Below are 20,466 nucleotides of genomic sequence, written 5' to 3' on the forward strand. Positions count from 1 at the left end.
CCAAAAATATTTTTGTTGTTAGCCAATGTTTTTTTTTCAGATTGACCAGGTTGTGGCTCCTTCCCCAACAAAAGGTTTTGCAAAAACATTACAAAACATGTATTGAAAAAGCCAAAACGTTGGCAGTTAATTGCAGACATATTGGCTTTGCGAATGCTTGTTATTGTGGAAGCAAAAGATACACAAATGCTGGACGTAATGCGCAACAAATCAAATATTCACCCCCAGTCAAGAGATCTGGGTTAAATCAATAGTTCTTTTGCTCACCATGCCACACCAGTTTAGACTCAGCCATATGCAAATCAGTCTTGACTCTGCTCCTCATAGGAATAGTCCAGACCAAACTGCCAGGTCAGGTCATCCCTAGACCAGAAACAAGCATCCTGGGGCAGTTTCGGGGTATCACCCCTCATCAGCCAGGCTAGCTTGAATCCAGTGGCCTAGTGAACCTGGGACCCACGCCTGGGCATACTTGGCGCATTTAAGGAGAGAAAGCAAAAGACACACAAATGATGAACGGAATGCGGAAAAAATCAAACATTCATCCCCCGTCAAGAGATCTGGGTTAAATCCTTTGTTCTTTTGCTCACCATGCCACCCCAGGTTTGACCAAGCCATATGCCTGGCTGATGAGGGGTAATACCCTGAAACCGGTCCCAGGATGCTTGTTTCCAATCCAGGGAGGACCTGGCAGTTTGGGCAGGACTGTTCCCATGGAGAGCAGGGTCAAGACTGATTTGCATATGGCTGGGTCTAAAGTGGAATGGCATGGTGTGCAAAAAATACGATGGATTAGGTCCCAGATCTCTGTACTGGGGGTGAATGTTTGACATTGTTTGAGCATTCTGTCTATCAATTGTACTTTTAGTTATTGTGGCAGCAGCCTCTCTAGCACAAGGTGCTACTGAAAGACATTATGGGGTCCGGATGAGAACCCATTAATGACAAATGGGAAGGGTAGACCAATGTGTTTAAGACAAACAGCAATATAGGTAGTTTTCATATATTTACTTTGCACAGCTTTGCAAAATATGGCACTGGGAGACTAACAGCATGATACACAAAACATTTGTTCCTCTATGTTCTACCTGAGTGCGCAAAAAATCCACAGAGTGAATTCCACGTCTTGACCCGCACAAGGGCCGGACCGGGAAAAGCAACCAGCCCTGGCAGATGGCTGCATGGCTAAAAGTTATTTTTTAAAAACACCATAAGTCCCTTTTTTGTACCTTCCTGCTTCATATCGCTTTTTCTATAACTCTAGAGCTTTTCTAAATACATTTTAGCCATACTGCTTTACAGCATGGCTAAAAGACATTGGTAAAGTCTAAAGATCTCAAAAAGGTAAATCCTATTTGCTTTGCCAATGCTTGTTATAAAGAACACTAGATCTTACAGCAACTGTGCATGCCTCTAAGGAGAGACCTAAAAAGAGAATATAATTGTATTTAGAAACTACTGTAAATGAGACAATGCAGGGCTTTAAAGTGTGCAATGGTTACTTGGAAACAACAAGCGTATCATATGTAAAACTACACGCAGACCAGAAGCAACAAAATAGAAATTGAGTAAAGAAACGAGGATCTCTTCTTATCATGATCTAGGAGCTAATTAGGAATTATGTTATGTATAGGTGGTAAAAGCTACAGTAGAGGCTGCTACAGGGCACTAATGGTGAGGTGGGGTGGAGAGGGGACGAGGTGGGGGGGGTAAGAAAAAAAAACATTTACTTACTTTCCGGTCGCCGCTTCTCCTTTGTCCTCTTTGGTCGACGCAGGAAGCAGACTCCCCTAGACAATCACAACGCTGATGTCATCAGCATGAAAGCAGCAGTGTGATTGGTCTGAGTGCCATGGTTCAGCGCTCAGACCGGCCGTGGGAGCCTGTGCATATTCCCCTCCCAGGCTATGCAATACAGTCGGGTGGAAAACATGCTACGTGCACATGACAGTTTGGCTGGCCCAAATACATGGTGTTTTTATCATTTTATTTTTCCCGTGAGATTATGTTTCTGCGCCTTAGCAGAGGAGCCGACGCTGAAAAGCAGTCTTATGAAGGTGATGTGTTGCCATCACATTCCTTGAATGATCACATGGAACAGTGGCACCCCTCCCTCATTGCTTACCTTACCTTTCTTTAATTCCCTTGGAATTAGCCCAGAATGTTATGGCCTTACCTGTTGATACCTTTCAGAAGTTTACCCACATTGGTTCGAAGTTGTTTTTGAACAAACACATTGTTGCAGCACGGGAAAACTGCACTGGAAGACAGAAGCTGATGATTGCAACAAAAGAAACCAGTTCTGGCCTCCAATCCTTTCCTTTAGCACTCGCTGGAGCGCAGCTACAAGACGCATGGGCATTGCTCTTCCAGTTCCAAGATGTCCCCAGCGTGGTAAGTCAGGTTTTTAGTAAAGAACTGCTTAGAATGTCAAGCTGGTAACCACTATTATGCACTCCAGCTTCAATAGACATTTTTGGTGATAATGTTTGAATGGACAACAGAAAGAGGCACCCGTGGGTGCAGTGGAGTCAGATTAGGAGCTGAATATGTTCTCTGATATGCCACTTGACTAAGTTTCTCATCTGTCTATGTTAGACCTGGTATACCTACAAAAGCATTTCATTTGTGGGTATTGACAAGAGCTTAGTTGTCAAGTGTTCCATGTGCATACACAAACCATTTCTAGGTGTGCACTTTACCTCTTCTGCACGCTTGTGTCTTCCTGATGATGTGAGTGACATTGTTTCATAAGCAATTGAAAAAAACACTGTTGCAATCAGAAGCGGCTCCTCCATTCGAGCGGAGGAGCCTCACCCCACAAGCCCCAGAGCTGAAATGTAAAACAGTAATAAAGTTAATTTATTACCATTTTATTTTTCAGCAAACCCTCCTGAATTAAGTGTCAGGATGGGGTGGGGTCAGTGCTGCTGAGTGGCAGCAGCAGGGAGCTGTGCGCTTTAAAATGTGCATGTCTCTTTGACCGGCTGTCTTGGGACGGCCAGCCAGATATGCGCATTTTAAAGGTCTCTAACCTAACTGTCTTAGACAGCTGGGTTAGAGAAAGCGCAAGCCTCCAATGCTCTTAGGAGTGCTGAGAGAGGTCACTCTATCCAATCCTGGCGCTTCTTTCATGCTGCGAAAGCAGAACGAGGATTGATAGTGCAGTTTCCTGCATCAAAAGCTTCCTGGAAGACACCCAAGGGAGGAGGACGTCGTACTGCATAGGTGAATGACATTTTTTTGTGCCCCCTTAAACACCTCCCCCCGCCCCACTACCCTCAGTACAAGACAGCCGCCACTGGTTGCAATGCTGACATTTGGGAGAAAGCAAATGTATGCGCTGGCTCAAAGTTCCTGTCTGTGTGTGTGTTGAATCTTGCAAGATGACACCAAAATCCCCTCTAAGCCATCTGAGCCGCCTCGAGCAACTGGCAAAATGAAATCTGCTGCCACAGCTAACGAATGAAGACAATAGAAACAAGCATTGGCATAGCCAATAGGTCTCGCCTTTGGAACCTTATAAGTGTTTAGCCATGCTACAGTTGCATAACTAAATACTTATAAGGTCCCAAAAGTGAGACCTATTGGCTCTGCAAAGCAGCACTGCGGCCGCGAAAGTGAAAGATTGCGATCAAACATCAAAGCGGCCGTGCGGCCACGAAAGTGAAAGTAATCGCGCTAAAGCGCGGCGCGCGCGCCCGCACACATGCACTGTAGCTCTAGGCTGGCCTGGTAGCACTTTTTGGAGCCCTCTCAATAAGTCTCGCCAGACCAGCGCATGCGCTGGGTCAGGCGAGACCAAAAATGAGAGTGACTAATAAGGTAACCAATGAAAGGTAATGGGTAAGACCTTTTTAGGTTTATTAAAAGAAACAATAGATCTCGCAAGACAGTGCATGTTCTGTCTCAGGCAAGATCGAAAAACAACAAATTATTATGTGTGCATATAGACATTTCTGCATTCTTTTGTGAGCGCCATAAAGGTTGGAAATCAACTGCAAGCATAGCAATAAACCTCTGATGGCAGTTTCCATCAACTGCATGTTTGTAAAATCTGCCTTAAATGATTTGCCAAGGATCAAACCCTTTTTGTAAAATGCAAGAAAACCACATCACTTTATGTTCAGGGATATTTAAGGCACTCCTTTGGTGTATGGAGCTGTTCCAAATATATGAACAAAAGATGAACAATATTCCCTTTTAGATAATTTCTGGATAATTCTTGTAACATAGCCAGGGACAGCGGCAGCTGGTGACATTTGAAAATGGCGGGCGTAAAAGTTTAAGCGAGCAAATGTAGACAGTGAGTCTAAGTGACAAAAGGTGGGTTTTTGAGGGGAGGCCGGGAGTGGCAGTGATCCCTGCCAAAATGTTGAAAAAAAGAGCACTAATGAGTACCACATAGTGTATTTTAAACCAATTTTTAATAAAGAATTTAGTGACAAATCAAGGTGGTTTATAAAGCAATGGGGACGTGTAGACTCAAAGTGCTTACATTGAATAGTGCCCCATATCTTATTGCATTAAATATGTTCAACAGATACTAAAGTGTGTTAGTTGTGCAGTACAGAAAACTCTCTAATCAGGCTTGGGGAAGCACCCACAGCTTCGGGCAGCAAGCAGTCATATAGAAATATGTGCAGACAGGGCTTTAGGAGGGATGAAAAAAGGGGTGTGGCTTAAACATGTAAACCAAAGATTCCCATAGTGTGCATAGTAGCTTTCTTGCTGCTCTTTGTATTATTGCATCAAGATATATAACAAAACAACTAACATAACCTAAAACCACGCAGGACTATTGGCTTTGTCAGTGGTTGTTAGCTGTTGACAGTAAATAAATAACATTAATGACTTTGCTGAAAATAATTAATATCGAAAATGTTACAATTCTGAAATTATGAGACTATAAATTAAATAGTCCTGAGGACTGTGGAAGGAGGAAGGAGTACTTGTCTTCAGAGTCTCTTAGTCACATCTGATATCACTCTATGTTAGACATGTAGTCCCTTTTCATCTCGTCCTTCTGCATATCTTACACCTTACCTCTTTCCACTTTAGCGCCCCTTTTCACTCTCTCCTTAATGCACTTCCTCACATCTCCTTCACTTCACCCCAAACTCCCAACGCACCCACTCACCTGCCAACCCTGCAGTTTCTTTCACTTTAGCCCAATATTTTGACAACTTCTTTCACACACATTTGCCCTGAATCACAGTTGCAACTGGAATACATGACCATTGCTCTGCATGCTCTTCAGCGAGGGCAAGGATTGGATGGTGTGTATTCTGAACGCCTTTTGACCGCCTGGCAGTCACTGTGAGGCCTGCAGCCTCCGCTCCATAGCTCTGATTCCTGGCCCATTATGAACACTTGTAGGCTACTCAGTTCAAAGTATGCACTATAAAAGAGTGACATTGTGACGCACAAAACACACCATTCTCAATCGTGGGTTGTACCCTCATAAACAATGGACGCAACTCAGGTGAAAGTACATATTATATGAAAGTAATATGTATTCAACACCAAAAGATACAGAAACACAAGATGTTTAAATATACAACTCCTGGGGAATGCAAGATTAAGATTGCGTAAACGCGTAAATAAATGATGGGCACTAAAACGCTAATGATTGGTTTTAGCATTCATTGTTCAGAAATTCTGCAGTGTTGTTGCTAGTCAAGTCTTTACATTCAAAAACAATGCATGATTTCTGAACATTGAATGTTTAAAACTTTAAAGTTAAAGACATGAATATAGGGCCGGAAAAGGACCCGTATCACGGTCTGGTTTAAATTCCTATACATAACATTCGGCAAGGCTGAGGCCAGGCAAGTCTTGTCCTCCATCCAGTCCTGGGCAGTCTTGGGCAGTCCAGTCCCAGCAGAAGTCAGTGGAGCAGCCAGATGGAGGCCCTGGACACCAGCCCAGCCCAAGAGCCAAAAGCACGCTCTAGCTGAAATGCTCTAAACAGATACACGAGGCACAGCGGAAGCATGCTCCTTCTATCTGTTTCCAGCATGTGACCTGAATAATGTCATGTCACTCACGGACTGGTGTGCCCAATTGCAAAGGCAGCCTCCTGTAACCCCTCCCTTTCCCAACTTCTCACAGGTTTTGGGGCTGGCTGAAAGCCCCGAGAATTAATATCTAACCTGTATACTTTTAGTAAACCAAAAGGTCTTGGATAAAGCCAGACCTAAAAAGTTAAAGTATTTCCCAGCACACCTTCCTCTTTCTTTTGCGCACTGAAACACAAACACACGTAAACAGGCAGAACACATTGGGTAGTTATGAAACGGAAACTTTGCATAGTTAACTAAGAATTTTAACAATACATTTAAAAGATAGTTGCCGGTATAATAGCTCTTTAGAAGTGAAACACCTCAACAGACCAGAGAACCACCAGCCCACTACAGTAGACGAAAACCCCAATCCCAACCGCCACCCCTCATTCCTCGTTGCTCTTCACGCCTGTTGTTGCTGGCCACACTAGTTTTATGGAGGATCCTAGGCTCTGATATTCAATTGCTGGTTCTAGTTGAACTTTTCATTGTAATATATTGTACTGACTGGACATTTTGGAAGGTCACTGCAGGAAAGTATCTAACCTGAGTTATATATTTTGGTAAACAGTTTATCTAGCCACAAAGTTACAGTTTACAGAATACTATCTAGCCACAAAGTTACAGTTTACAGTTACAGTTTACAGAATACTATTTAGCCAAAAAGTTACAGCTCATAGAATACTATCTAGCCACAAAGTTGCAGTTATGAAATGCTCTTTTGATATATAAACCACACGTTGATGTCTGTGTGGTTGCTTGTTGAATATTCATGTTAATCTCTTCATGGAACCACTCACCGAAGTTCTGCAAGCATTGAACGTACAATATCACATGTACGCCGATGACACACAACTATACCTCAAGATCCACTCCTTAGAAGACATCAAATCACTTAACCTATCGCTTAGGAATACACAAACTTGGCTAGCAGAAAATCATCTCAAACTGAATGCCCTAAAAACCGAATTCCTCCTTATAGCTCCACCTGCCCAAGTCCCCATAATACAAGAGTGAATTAAACATCTTACAGCACTCAAAGTTCAACCTACGATCGTGGACTCAGCGAAATCACTCGGAATTACTCTTGACTGTAACCTCAATATGCAAAAACACATCAGCATTGCTACAAAGGGAGCAAACTTCCAGATAAATACACTAAGGAAACTTAAACCTTTCCTACCACCCAACGACTTCAAACAGGCAGTACAAGCACTAGTCATACCAAGACTGGAATACGGTATTATCTCTCTTTGTGGCCTTCCCAAAGTATCAACTGCACCATTAAGAGCCTCTATCAATTCGGCAGCTAGACTCATCACTGGCTCCAAAAGAAACTCCCACATCACCCCGGCTCTTCAATCCCTGAACTGGCTACCCCTTGAAGCCAGAATTCATCTGAAAATAGCGTGTATGACACACAAAGCCGTGCATCATAATGCACCCACATATCTGGCACAGAAACTGACTATCTCTGGCGGGATCAGACCTTCAAGAAGTGCGGATAACCTACTACTGAAACCACAAAGGTTCCACAAGAAGAAAACATATAACAGATCCTTCTCCGGGATGGCACCCAGAATCTGGAATGCCTTACCTCCTGAAACCAGACTTAACCCCTCCACTGCTTCTTTCAAAAGGGAGGTAAAATCGATACTCATGGCCAAATTCACCTAACTATGGACTATAGACATCTGGGTTCCAATCACATCCGTGTCCCTAACAAGACCATCTAAGCAACTAGACTCTTTGTTTTTTCCTCAGGTTGATTATTGCTCTGCCTACACAAGATGCTCTGTGTATGTGCTATGTGTATACACACTTGAGAAGGAGGGACAAGGAGCATAAAAGGTAAGAAGGGAAAAGGTCCTGTACCGGTGCTCCTGGAATGAATACACGTACAAAATAAGGTAACAGTTCCTAAACAAAACAGTGCCAATATGGTCTACTGTGGGAAGGGGGAGAGGTAGGGCAGGGGGAAAGTGGTGGATGAGGTTCGAGAATGACAATGTAATGGAGACCAGATACTCCTGGATGGTACTTGAAGTGCCCTCACACACCCTGTTTTGTTTAGGAACTGTTACCTTATTTTGTACGTATGTGCTATGTGTAACATTTATTTGTTGTATAGTAACCTTTATTAATTGTATAGCGCTCTGATATCCGTTTAAGATCTTGTTCGCGCTCTATAAAACTTTCTAAATAAATAAATAAATAAATATTTGAGCCAATATATGAGACTGTATTTAAAGAATGCTGCATGCATTTATAAACGGTTAATTACACAGCATAGCGTAATAGACGTGCATACTTTCCATGCTAAAACATAAATTATGGAATGGTTATATAGTTTTGAGAATCTCTCAACTCGTCTGTTGCTATTATTTATATTTCACTCATCAGGTTAATACAAAGACACGTTAGATTACGTTTGAGATGGAATATGAATTTTGTGGTCTTATTTTATTCTTATTAATGCTTAGAATAAGACTCCTGACTCAGTGGTGGCTCCTCCGCTAAGGCGGAGGAGCGTCGCCCCACTGCTTCACAGCAGTGAAGTAAATGAAACATAAAATGATAATAACTTGTGTTATTATCATTTTATGTTTCCTTTTGCTGCAGCTTTGCGTTTGGGCTGCTCCGACTACAGGGGAGCAGGGGAGGAGTGGTTTGCCCACTCCTAAGTGCACATGACTGTTTGGCCGGCCCTCTACGGTCAGTCAAACATTCATGCACATTTTGCATCTTCTCCAAGCAGGCTGCATTGCAGCTTGTGTGGAGAACATGACCAGGCCCCCATTCCCTGGCTGAGCACTGATCCACAGCGCTCAGACCAAACACAATGCTGCATTGCCACGTTGTGATTGGCTATCGGGAGGCTCGGAGAGTGCTTCCTGCTGTTTCCTGCATTTTGCTGCAGACCAGAGACAGGAAGAAGCGGACGGAGGAGCGTTGTCGGCTTGCCAGCCAGCCGTCACAGGTACGTTTTTTTAAAACTGTTTTTAATGTTTAATCAGGTCTCAAATTCATACTCGACCTGTTGGTTTTGCAAATACTTGCTCTACGAGGTAGTGATTGGTACTGCTTAGCAAACAGTTAAGTTACAGCCCTGTGTGTGTCTTAATATCAGCTTTTAGCCACCCTCATTTACCACCACCACATTTTCTTTCTGATACAGGCACTCTGGCAAGATGAAAAGTTTTCATGGGAAATATTCAGTTTGCTGACCTTCAGCTCTTGTCACCGCAGTCAAATTTCTGGGTGCGCTAAAGGGCGGGCTCTGCACATCATAGTTGCACCCTAGCTACTATGTGGTCGGCAACAGCTTTAACCGACTTTAGTACCTTTGTTATTATATTAATCTTATACAGATTGTAATTTTTACATCAGCGATGTTTTTTTAGAGTGTTATGTGATGTCACTTCTGCTACCCAAATATTTTGGTGAATTCATGCCACTGGCCTCTAACCACCATTATCGGTTGACGGCTGACATTTAACTTGCAGTTTAATTTGTTACAAAATTCCCTCCATTCCAACAAGATACCTCAACTCCAAATTTGCGTTTCAGACATTAGCAAGAATTCTTTTTTTTCCACATTAATAGTTAAATTAGCTTTTCCCTTTCATCCTCTGCATGTCTTCTCTCTCTGAGCATAACCTGCTCTGACACATGCATGTTTGCCTTATTTTCTATTATTGTAAGTCTGAAAACTCATTAACCCCTTCGCTGCTGCGGACATTCCGCTGCAGCGCTGGGGGGGGCAGGGGGGCAGCGCGGTGGGCCTGTGCTCATGACGGAGCCGCTCCGTCATGAGCCACAGTTGAGCTGTGCTCATGACGGAACGGTTCCGTCATGACTCCGCCCATTTGCGTTGTCCCCCCGCACAGGCGGGGAAACAGCGCCGCGCAGGCGGAGCGGCCGCCAACGGGAGTGTCATGACGGAACCGTTCCGTCATGAGCACATGGCAACCGTGGCTCATGATGGAACGGTTCCGTCATGAGCGGGGAAGGGGTTAACAAGATCAAAATCTCTCCTCCTTCCTCTGACAGTCCTACCTATGCAGCCTAACAATACCTAATCTCCACTCACCAACCATGTGAATGGCCGCACATACCCTCACTAATGACTGCAAATATCACCTATTAATTTAGTCCAACATAAAGAAACGAGAATGATTTTATGGAATTATTTACTTGAGTGCACAGGACGTATCCCAATAACAGTAACCAATAACACTGGACTAACCACTAACCTAGGTTCGGGAGCAACATGCTGCCTGGCGTAAAGCGTTTCAACACCTCATCAGGGGTAGTATGCTCTACATAAATGCAATTGCAATTACAATCAAAGTGTTGATCACCATTCATCAGTGCTGCTTGCAGATATCAAACAAGATGAAGTGCTGTGAGGCCACACACGAAACAAGTGTCTATTACAATAACTCTAGCCAGATAAGCTGTTGCTTCTTTTAGGCGATCATCAGTGGACAGGGTGCACGCCAGTGGCAAAATGTTTTTTGCCTGTAGCGCAGAAGATCCTCACATGGTTCCTGCCTGCCTGCCAACTTTGTCTTTACAGCCTCTAGGCTGTGTAATTGGCATTCCATTTCATGCTGTAAAATGATAGAATTACATGTCTTTCCAGGCAACCACGAGAACTGCCAGCAAAAGGAGGAAGAAGCCACAGGAATAAACTGTACAGTAATCGCCTAACGATGAGCTCTATTTAAAGCCTGAAATTTCTACTGCCATAAATATGAGGTTGGATTATACTGTACTTTGGGGTTTTTGAAAATCCCAAATCATTGTGGGTCTGAGATCTTTCCTGATTTAAAAAAGCATCAAAGGAATATATAGAAACATGACCTCACTGTGTCAGTGTTAACACAGACAAAAGAGAAGGATACAAAAATGAAATGTAATTCACAATGTGTAACCCACCAAGTTCTATTTGTTATTATGAACCTAAACATTTCAAATCAAATCAAATCCACTTGCATAATGACGTCTATCCAAGTTTTTTTACATAAAATACACCGCTCACATGGTTTGACTGCCTCGGGCATCTCTGTTTGCCTGGATCTGGATTTTCAGTAGCAAACCATTAATACATACCATAAGGAATCAATATTTGAAAGGGAAACTATAGATTCCTTATTCTTTGCTTAACCCATTTAACAATTTGGAAGACCTTTTCCGAATCGTTAATTGGGTTTAATGTTTTAGCGGTTAAAAACCCTCAAGATTTACCGGACAATTTGTACATGAGGCCCTGACTTTTTTGGGACAAAAGCTGAAGTTGAGCCCATTTGGCTAGGCATTTAAGGCCAGAACGAGAGACCATTTGGGTGGTGGGTGCAATATATGTGGGTGGTGGGTGTCATAAATGCTGTTAGTCAGTCAATCTGCCCCTTGGTTGAGCTAATTATTCCAAAGGTCTAAAACATTTTCCACCTTTCCTCCTATTCCTGAAGAGTGCACCTGCAACTCACATCAAATGTGTTTCTCCTTTCTGCTTACATCTCCTCTCACAAGTGCAAGCAACTGCTGCATTACCATAACTCAACGATAACCATACTGCTGTTTAACTACATGAAATCATCTGTTGCACCAAACAAATAGTGCTGGTGCAGTGTGCGCTGATGAACAGGGATGCACTGTCAGTACATCAATATTGTATGGGTGCACAAGATGGAGACTGAAGCAGACATCTATCTGGGACTGGGGACCAGACTTCCTAGGTTGTTGTAAAAAATAAAAACCTCACATAAACCTATCAAGTAGTCCAGGATAGTCTGTGACAGTCTTTGAGGGATGAGGCATTTTTGCATCTCCTGTTGTTGGGTAGGCGTCTAGAAGTACTTTTGTGCCTGTTTGGACGTAAAAGTCCTCTGCATCGAAGTGGGCAAGTATCCCAACTGTACTGTTGTCTGGATCCTGATGCTGATTTTTGTTTTCATACGCAAACACGGATCATGCATGTGCATCATGATATAGGCCTCTCTCACAAGTGAGGTATTTGAGGAAGAGAGAGACTCGCCATGTGCACTTCAAAGGGTGCTCTTTGATTCATTGAGAGATCTCAAGGGAAGAGGCCTGGACACATCTCAGGAAGGAGATGGGGCTGAAAAGGGAATCATGAAGAGTACGTCTGGGAGTCCGGGATTAACCTTTTGATGCACATATCACTGTGGCTGACATCCAGGTGTGAACTCTAGTCACTCTCATGACCTGTGTTGTGGGACTGTCAGCTTTGGAGTCTCTCCGGCTGTGATAGACAGCCTTTCAAAAGAGAGAGAAGAAAAGTGTGCATTTCAAAGGAAGGAGCACCCCAAAATAAAACTTCAAAGACTCAGACCCTAAATCACTTTTAGTGTATGGAAATGGACTATAAGAAGGCGAGGTTGAGACCCCAAACTTTGTCATCTGCCAAACAGCCAAATGGGCTTGGTGAGAAGGGGAAGCTCTGCAAGACTTCTGACTGTGACCAGGACTTGGGGCCAATGCCTGCTAGTCTCCCTGCTGGATGAGGGGACATAACCAAGGGAAACCTAGACCATCCTTTGTCAGGAGAGGGCTGCAGTGAAGACAGCCATGAGCGAAGTACCATGCGAGGTAAGGGAAGCATGTGTGGCGCCTGTTGCGTTGAGCCCTTATGCCAGGATTGGCTACCACAGTACGGACTACTGTGTGGTGAGGACCGGCGCCAAGGCTGGTAGACTAACGCTAACTTCGTATGCCAGGAGGGGCTGCCGCTGCTAGAGAACTGTGAGTCATGTACCATAGGTCACCACAAAGCTCTGAAGATTGAGCCTTTTTTTATCCAGCAAACTAAGGAGGACACCATGTAGGCATTGACACATCACCAGGACTCCAGCCAGGAGCATCAGAATCCAATCTCCCCCTTTGGTTGGGGAGCACAAGACCTACTGTGCAGGAGGAGCACCAGAGCACCTCAATTGCTACTGAAGCTGGCTGCATATGCTCAGGAAAGAGCCCGCATGCATGCAACTCTCTGAACAGGACGGAAGCAGTATTGAGTGACCACGGTCAGGGCACTCGCTGGGACATTGCAGCCTCCTCGCTGCTTGAGTGGGTAGGACTGGTTAGGGGCCTATCGGGCTCCAGGGGACTTACTGTTAAGGGTACTGCCGTGCCAAGATACTTCTTACTATTTTTCTAAAAGTCGGAGTGCACTTTTGAGTTGAGGCCTACTAGTGAACATTCCCTTAATGCAGCCACCAGTGAATATGGAATGACCTCTACCACATTACCAATGGTCGTTAACCGTAAACTCCTGCATTCAAGGGGAAATGTGTTAATGTCTATATATGTCATAACATTGCTTTAAATGCATAGAGTTAGAAATAAAATACTTATTTTTAATATAAAAATAAGTATTTGACTGGACATTCTTTTTTTGACACTGCTGTGTGCTCTTTGAGTGATCATTCATTTTCTGTGACCTGTATTCACACTCCCCTCTCCCGCCCGAGGTAGCCTCGGACTGCTCAACCATAGCTACCACTGAAATTTAAGTGCCGATGGGCTACTTGGCCCAGGAAAGAGGTCAGTAGGGTCGCATTCAGATGCAGAGCCTAGTAGTCCGGTCTCCTGGGAGCACACAGTAATGGCCCTGGAGAAAGAGAAAAGGAGACAGATTCATGGATACCATCAAAGAGATGACTAAAGAAAGGGGCACTATGTGAGAGCTAATGTTTTTTAATTTACAAATAGACAGAGACCTCTTCCTCAGAGAGATGCCCTGAGGAAGGGGGGAGATTTGGGGGCTTGCTTTTTTTTTCTTTTCAAGAGGGCCATTATTATATTTAGTGTAGCAGGTGCAAAGGCATTGGGCAAGATGTGTGAGCTGCCAATATACCCGAATTATGGCTGCCTTACGACTAGAAAGCGAAATGAGGACCCATTTCCCTTACTTGCATAAGGGCCTAGGTCACCCTTGCTGTGCAGGGAACAGGGCCCAAGCAACAGGGACAAGAAGGGGGGCTTTGATCCTTTTTTTAATTAAGTGGAAGACAGTCTGCTTTAAGTCTCAGGCCTTGAATGGAGCTCCCTGCCCCTGTCACCAATGGGTAGAACAGACATCTCCAAAATGTGGATTCTTCCTTGCTTGTTATACTTCTGGCTCTCCCAGTGATAATCTGCTGATCATTTTCGGAGACTTGCATTCCATGCTGGCAGCACTGATATGGGACACAGGCAGATAAAGGGTCTCCCTAGTGCAACTCTATGCACCACTGTTGGAGGGAGTTCTGTGAGCCCCAACGATGAGCTGTACAACTCTGCAGCCTAGCTTTTATGTCCAATGCAATGGCTGATGGCTAACCGAAACTAGGATTGTGTCGATGTTCTGACTCGGTTGGGTGGCCCTGACATCTTACGGTGGCTTGTGTCTCGGGGGAGGAGGGACATGACCAGCAATACTATCATGATAGTTGCGAAGCAGACCTGGAGCTCATACATCACGCATGTGGGAAACAGACACCTTACTCACTGGAGCTACTGTTATGGTCCATTCTAGCATGCTTTCAATTCACATGAAACCATGACACAGGCTCCTGGCAGGAGGCAGCAATACTCACCTGGGAAGACCTGTTCGAGGGCTGCCAGTGGTTCCCCTTCAATGACCTGTAACTCCAGCACAACATCGGACCAGACACATTCACATTACACAGCACACTGCAGACTCGACTGCAACTACTTTGTGGCACAACACATAACCAGCCAGTGGCATCAATGGAACTGCGGGAGCTAATTACGCATGGTAATTGCTGCAAGGCTATTACTGCGCTCTGTACAGTCCAGTTGCAGATGAGAGGCACCTCAATATCCCAGCTACGGCAATGGTGGGCGGACCATCTGCACCAAGAGATCACAGACAGCACATGGGGAAATGCCTAGGAAGTATCAAAACGATCTCCAGAAACGTGAGACTAAAATGTACACAGTTCCACTACATACATCATGCATATCTGACACCCAAGCACTTAAAACAAATGTACCATAGCTCAACAGCTAATTGTTCATGTGGCGTGACACCAGAGGCGGACTTCCTACAAATGGTTTGGCAGTGTGCGTGTCTCTCTAGCTTCTGGGAGGGGGTGCTCCAGACACTAACGGAAATAACAGGCACACTGATTCCTAGGGACTCTATCACCTGATTACCAAAGCCAGTGCTTTGCACGATGAAGACTACACCTAGGTGGGGTTTCATAAACTTAACACTAGTCTTAGTAAAGTGCTGCATGGAGATGTACTGTAAGGCACCGGCCGCACATGAGACCTCAGTCTGGTTATAAGACATGTTGAGGTGGAAGATGTGGAGCTGTGGACATTCTACACACTAGGAACAGGGAGACAGGGTGAGAAACGCCTCGAAGCCTGGAATGACTACCTAACGAGGGCAGAGGCAAAAGTGGATGCACGCAACCCTTGAACACCCAAGATGACCACTGAGAAGTACACTGAGAGGCGCATATCAGCAACAAGGAGGGAAAAGGGGGAATTACTAATTCAAAGGGGTGAGGGGAAGATCGCTGATCATAGAGTTATCCCGCTACATATGATTCTATAACATTACTGTACAAGGTCTGTTTACTTCTGGTAGTTGTGGAACACATAGTTTTGAGCTTCCTATCCAGCAATAATGCACTGGAACTGCCTCTCAGATGTATGGGGGCACTACCCCTCCCCTCAAACCATGCAAGACAATAGTGTGCAAGTGGTGAAACTCAATACACAGAGATATGTAAAAACTCATGTTTATGTTAAAACCACATAATGATTAAATAGGAAAAAAATGTCTCAGACGTAGGACTGAAGGCCCAGTAGAGAGGAGAGAGGAGACTTTTCTGTAGTATCACTAGTGCTGAAGGTACAATGGAGCGGGCCCCAGTGGTGTGAGGGACCAACTAAACCCCAATGATAGTTGTCTTACTATCCTTTCTTGCACTAGGGCCCAGTTCACCCTTACTGTACCAGTGATGCTTTGGTCCAAAGAGCAATGACCCAAGGTAGGGGATAATTGAAGCAGTAGAGACATCTTAGCTTGGACACAGAGAGATGGTGGGAAACAAATGAGCAAGATATGGGGCTGTGTTTTTAACCATGGGCAGAGACAGCCCTAGTTGCGAAGTAGAAGCTATGATTAGTGAAGCAGGTGCAGTGACACTGGGGCAGAGAAGTGTGAGGGGCCCCCTACATCTCAATTAAGACTCTTACTTTACAAGAGGTGCATGTGAGCTCATTTCCCTTGCCAGAATTATGACAGAGGGCATTCTTGCTGCTCAGAGGGGGCAACATGTGGGAGCTAATCTTTTTTCTGAAAAGGACAGAGGGCTGTTTTAAGGCATAGTGAGGGAAGGGGAAAAGAGGCACAGTAGACAGCCTTCTACTCAGAGCTGCTGCCATCACTAGTGCACAAGGTGCAGTTGAACGGGGACGCATGAGCATGTGGGCTCACATCACCCCAATTATGGGGAGCAGTGTTTTTTTTGTCCAGCTTCTGGTTTTGTTTGATCCATTTGCTCTTTTGTAAGTCTCACATTAAATTGGGATATTTGTCTACAGAAAAAGTACCCTGAAACTATCTCACTTGCCCCATCCCCTGCGCTCAGCCCTGGCTCCTTCAATACTTGGAATGAAGTTCTGGAAGGGGGTCCGACTTGAAAACATTTTGTAAACCGGTGGCTCAGAGCAGAAAGTTTGAAAACCTCTGTGTTGTAGGAACATCACTTTCGGGAACCTACTTTATTTCAAACCCAAAATGTAAAAACACACAAGTTTAAAAAAAATACAGGGAAACACACACATACATGATTGCATAAATTGCTTGTGTCACAAATAATAGCCTGGGCTGCAAACAATTGCATATGCCCCTAAACTAGCGTAAGGGACTGACCAAGGCAGGATGGTCAATCGTTTGATGTAATTATGATTGTATTTATATAGCACTTACGGCCCCTGAGGATGCATTGAAGCGCTTTTTGCAGCAAGCAGCACTCTACACCTGAACCCAAGATTTGGGTGTCTGTTGTCATCTACCAGATAATACGTTCAAACCCTCGCAATGACAGCTAAATCGCCTCCCAAGGTTGATACATAGAGTACTGTTACTACAGCACTTAGAAATGGCAGAAATTTGGTACGAGGCACAATAAAAAATACAAGTTGTTTTATATTAATGCCATCTACCGTGCGCAGTTAGCTAAAATGGAACACTAGTAGACCAAACCGTACAGGCTACATCTATTAGGCCTCTGCGCGGGGCGGACAATTATAAATAAGACTTCCAGTATCCGTTTTTACGGATTTTTACAGATAAATGCAGATAGAAAACAATGTCTTTTCTGTCTGTATTTATTTTTAAAAGTGGATAAATACAGAAAATTCAGCTCCTTTTAAGTGACTCTCCATGCTGTCTTAAATGAAATATAGGCCAGCAGCTGAGAAGATGGATGGCATGGGAAATTAAAAAACCGGATGAAATTTCTCTAAATAACGACATATATCAACATGCATTTATGGTATACTGCTAGTATTTACCAGTGGATGTATAGTCATGTAATATTTGACAGCTTAAATAGCTAAAACACGATAGACATCAAAGTACGAGTGCGTGTATATCAGTTAAATAAATATGGAAATGTACATTTTTCAGCTTCATTTACACGCAAAACACAAAATAAATATGGATAGATACAGATAAAATGGGCAAAAAATAAATATGGATAAATACAGACGAAAATGTTAAAAAAAAGAAATACTATAAAACCGGGAAAAATGGACCTTACCTGAAAGCAGTGCATAAGAAACACCACAGCCCTTCTTGTAAGCAGAAAGCTACGCCAAAGCAGTGGAACATTTTCAACAAAGATTTTGAAGAAAGTGAGATGGGTCGAGTATTAGAACAGGTAATCTCAGACAAGCTTAATGACCGGCCTCTCAGTCTATGCGTTTCACGCAGAAGGAGTATCTCTGGTTAAAATGCCAACCATTCAAAAATGGCGACCCATTAGACTGATTGATCGAGTCTTGTCATGGCTTCTGTACAGCATTCCACAGTGCATCTTGCCTTAGTTGCAGGGGGTACATTTTGTGAATTCCATGACCTAATCTTATCGCCCTGCCTGTATGTTCGCTGATGATTCATTGCAAGAGGGTAGCCCTGCTGAGAGCTACAGCGCCAAGTATTTACATTCTGGTCTGCAGATCTTTATCGCCTGCAAATGGCGGCAGTTTACGAGCCTACGCACTATTTGGCGTCGCTTCAGAGGGAGGAAACTCGCTCAACCCAGCCAGGCATCAACGTAGTCTTTGGCAAAAGAAGGGCCTGTGTGGCACTGCACCAGATTTATAACTGAAAATAGGGAATGAAATGGTATTTTTAACCTGAAATATTTTTTGTGAATCTATGTGACATACAAGAATGCAAAGCCGTTTGTGAACAGCACTCGAAGAGAGCAAGCTACCATAATGTTATTTATTTGATTGAAAATGTTTATATAGACTAAACCATGCCCAAAATGGTAGCAGAGAGTTGTAGCAACCCTATGACCTGATTATGAGTAGCTGAATTTTATTGGCGGTGGTAACTCTGAGTGGAATTCTATCACTCTCCGTCATGAGTCCTCCAGTGCCTCCGGGCACAGAATTACCAGGCCCACACTATCTCAACCCTATAATATTTTTGGGCCTGAAGACACTGTGCCAGGTTGCACCAGGTGCGAATGTACACCCAGTGAAACTGCTGCGGAGATGAGGGCCAGGGCTGAGGGCAGAAGCACAGCAGGGCCCGTCCCAGCTGTGCAACGCCAGTGCCACACCGGAGCACAATGCTTCCGCCCCGCCCAGCAGACTCAGGCGTTCCCTCGATCCTTCTCCAACCACTCTATCTCCTCAAATCAGCATGGTCAGTAACGCACTGGGCCATATCTAGAGTCCAGGGACAGAGGCTGTGGTCCAGAGCAAACAAGGATCTCACCCATTCCAACACCTGCAGGAGGGAGCAGACTAGGGAAGCAGACCAGGCTCCCCCAAAGCAAGCTCTGCACCATTGGTCTCACCCTCGGACCAATGCCAGAGCCGAAGGCTGTGTGCACTCCCCTTCCATCCCTGACAAGAATACAGCACATGAAGAGAAGACAATGCTACCCCGGACTAATCGAGTCAGCTCTGCATCACCAGATCCAGATCCCATTGTCCCTCGCACTGACATTTTCTGGCTCCTCTAAAGAAAACGAAACTGTCAGCAGATTTGTCTCTGGAATCAGGGATAAACCACACAGCAAAGGAATCAGTATTCCATGGTCTTTGTAGCTATTTCCCTTTCCATGAACAATATTTAAAATTGTTGGAATTTGGTGCTTATTTTATCTTATTTATTTCCTATAGTGGCATTATACCAATCCATATTAGAGCACTTTTCAAAGAACATTTGAAATGTCAGACTGTACAAAGAATATTTTGCTTGGGGTAAAGGACACCTGGCCAAAAAAGACATACTGTTATAAGTGCACAAGGAAGACATGCACTGTCATGGAGTTCTCAATGAAAATGATAAAATGTGTTGCCTTTCAGTGAGGAATGGAAGGATACCAGTCAGCCAATCAAAAGAATACTAAAAAGGCTATGCTCCGTGGTAGGACAAACACAAGAAGAGCGTAAGAAAATAGGGTATTAGTTGGGGGGAATGTGTGCCCTTCCCAAGTAAGTAGTCTAAAATCTTGTCAGGTCCATCACACAAGTTCAATAAATAAACCTGGGCTCATCTCCTGGTAGCTATGGCCGCGAGCAGACAGGCTTAACGTAAGGGAAAGTGTGTATTTAGCAGTAACAAAACAGTTATAAAGGTAAAGTGCCAATCAGAAGTCACTGGTCACAGTTGACTGGGACCAATGCATGATTTCAGACAGGCAGCGACTGAGAGGCTGGATACACCAAGTGGATTGTCCTAGTCACAAATTTTACCTTATGACTTAGTATCTGAAATGGAAGTCAAAATCCTCCAGCGAAGCAAGGTGTAAGGATGTATCCAGCAACCTTTTGAAGTTGTATAGCTATTGGATAAGATCCTGCTGGCCGTTGTTGTGGTGGGAAAAGTTCAGAATGGGAGAATGTAAGTTTTTTTTGCTGCCAAAGTTCTTTCTCCAGGCAGATACTTTTCACAACTTTGTCTAGACAAGATTTCTACCGTTGGACAAAGGAGCCAATTACGATGCCACCGCATTGGCGGTCGGATCCTGTATTTTTTCCATTGCAGCTTGTGCTGCTCCTTGCAGCACTTCTGCAATGGAAAAAATGCTGAGTTTAAACATCCGTGGACCGTGTGGCAGGCACCACAAAGTGCAGGGATGTTTAGGGGGCACCTGAGGTGCCC

At 44.2% G+C, this 20,466-nt stretch overlaps 1 protein-coding gene across 2 annotated transcripts in view; it reads right to left on the reverse strand.

The window, feature by feature from the left end:
- The window catches only part of FBXL7 (F-box and leucine rich repeat protein 7), a 732,935-nt gene that overhangs the window by 21,526 nt on the left and 690,943 nt on the right, over positions 1-20,466 (reverse strand). The window contains exon 1 of one of the 2 annotated variants that reach the window (XM_085605962.1): positions 17,882-17,990. The exons of the other annotated variant lie outside the window; for it this stretch is intronic. The gene's annotated coding sequence lies outside the window, so the exon portion shown is untranslated. Of the gene's footprint in view, positions 1-17,881; positions 17,991-20,466 lie in introns of those variants that run through there. 2 annotated transcript variants of the gene reach the window in all.

The sequence above is a fragment of the Triturus cristatus genome, chromosome 5_1 (genome assembly GCF_964204655.1).
Source record: "Triturus cristatus chromosome 5_1, aTriCri1.1, whole genome shotgun sequence".
Classification (NCBI taxonomy): Eukaryota; Metazoa; Chordata; class Amphibia; order Caudata; family Salamandridae; genus Triturus; species Triturus cristatus.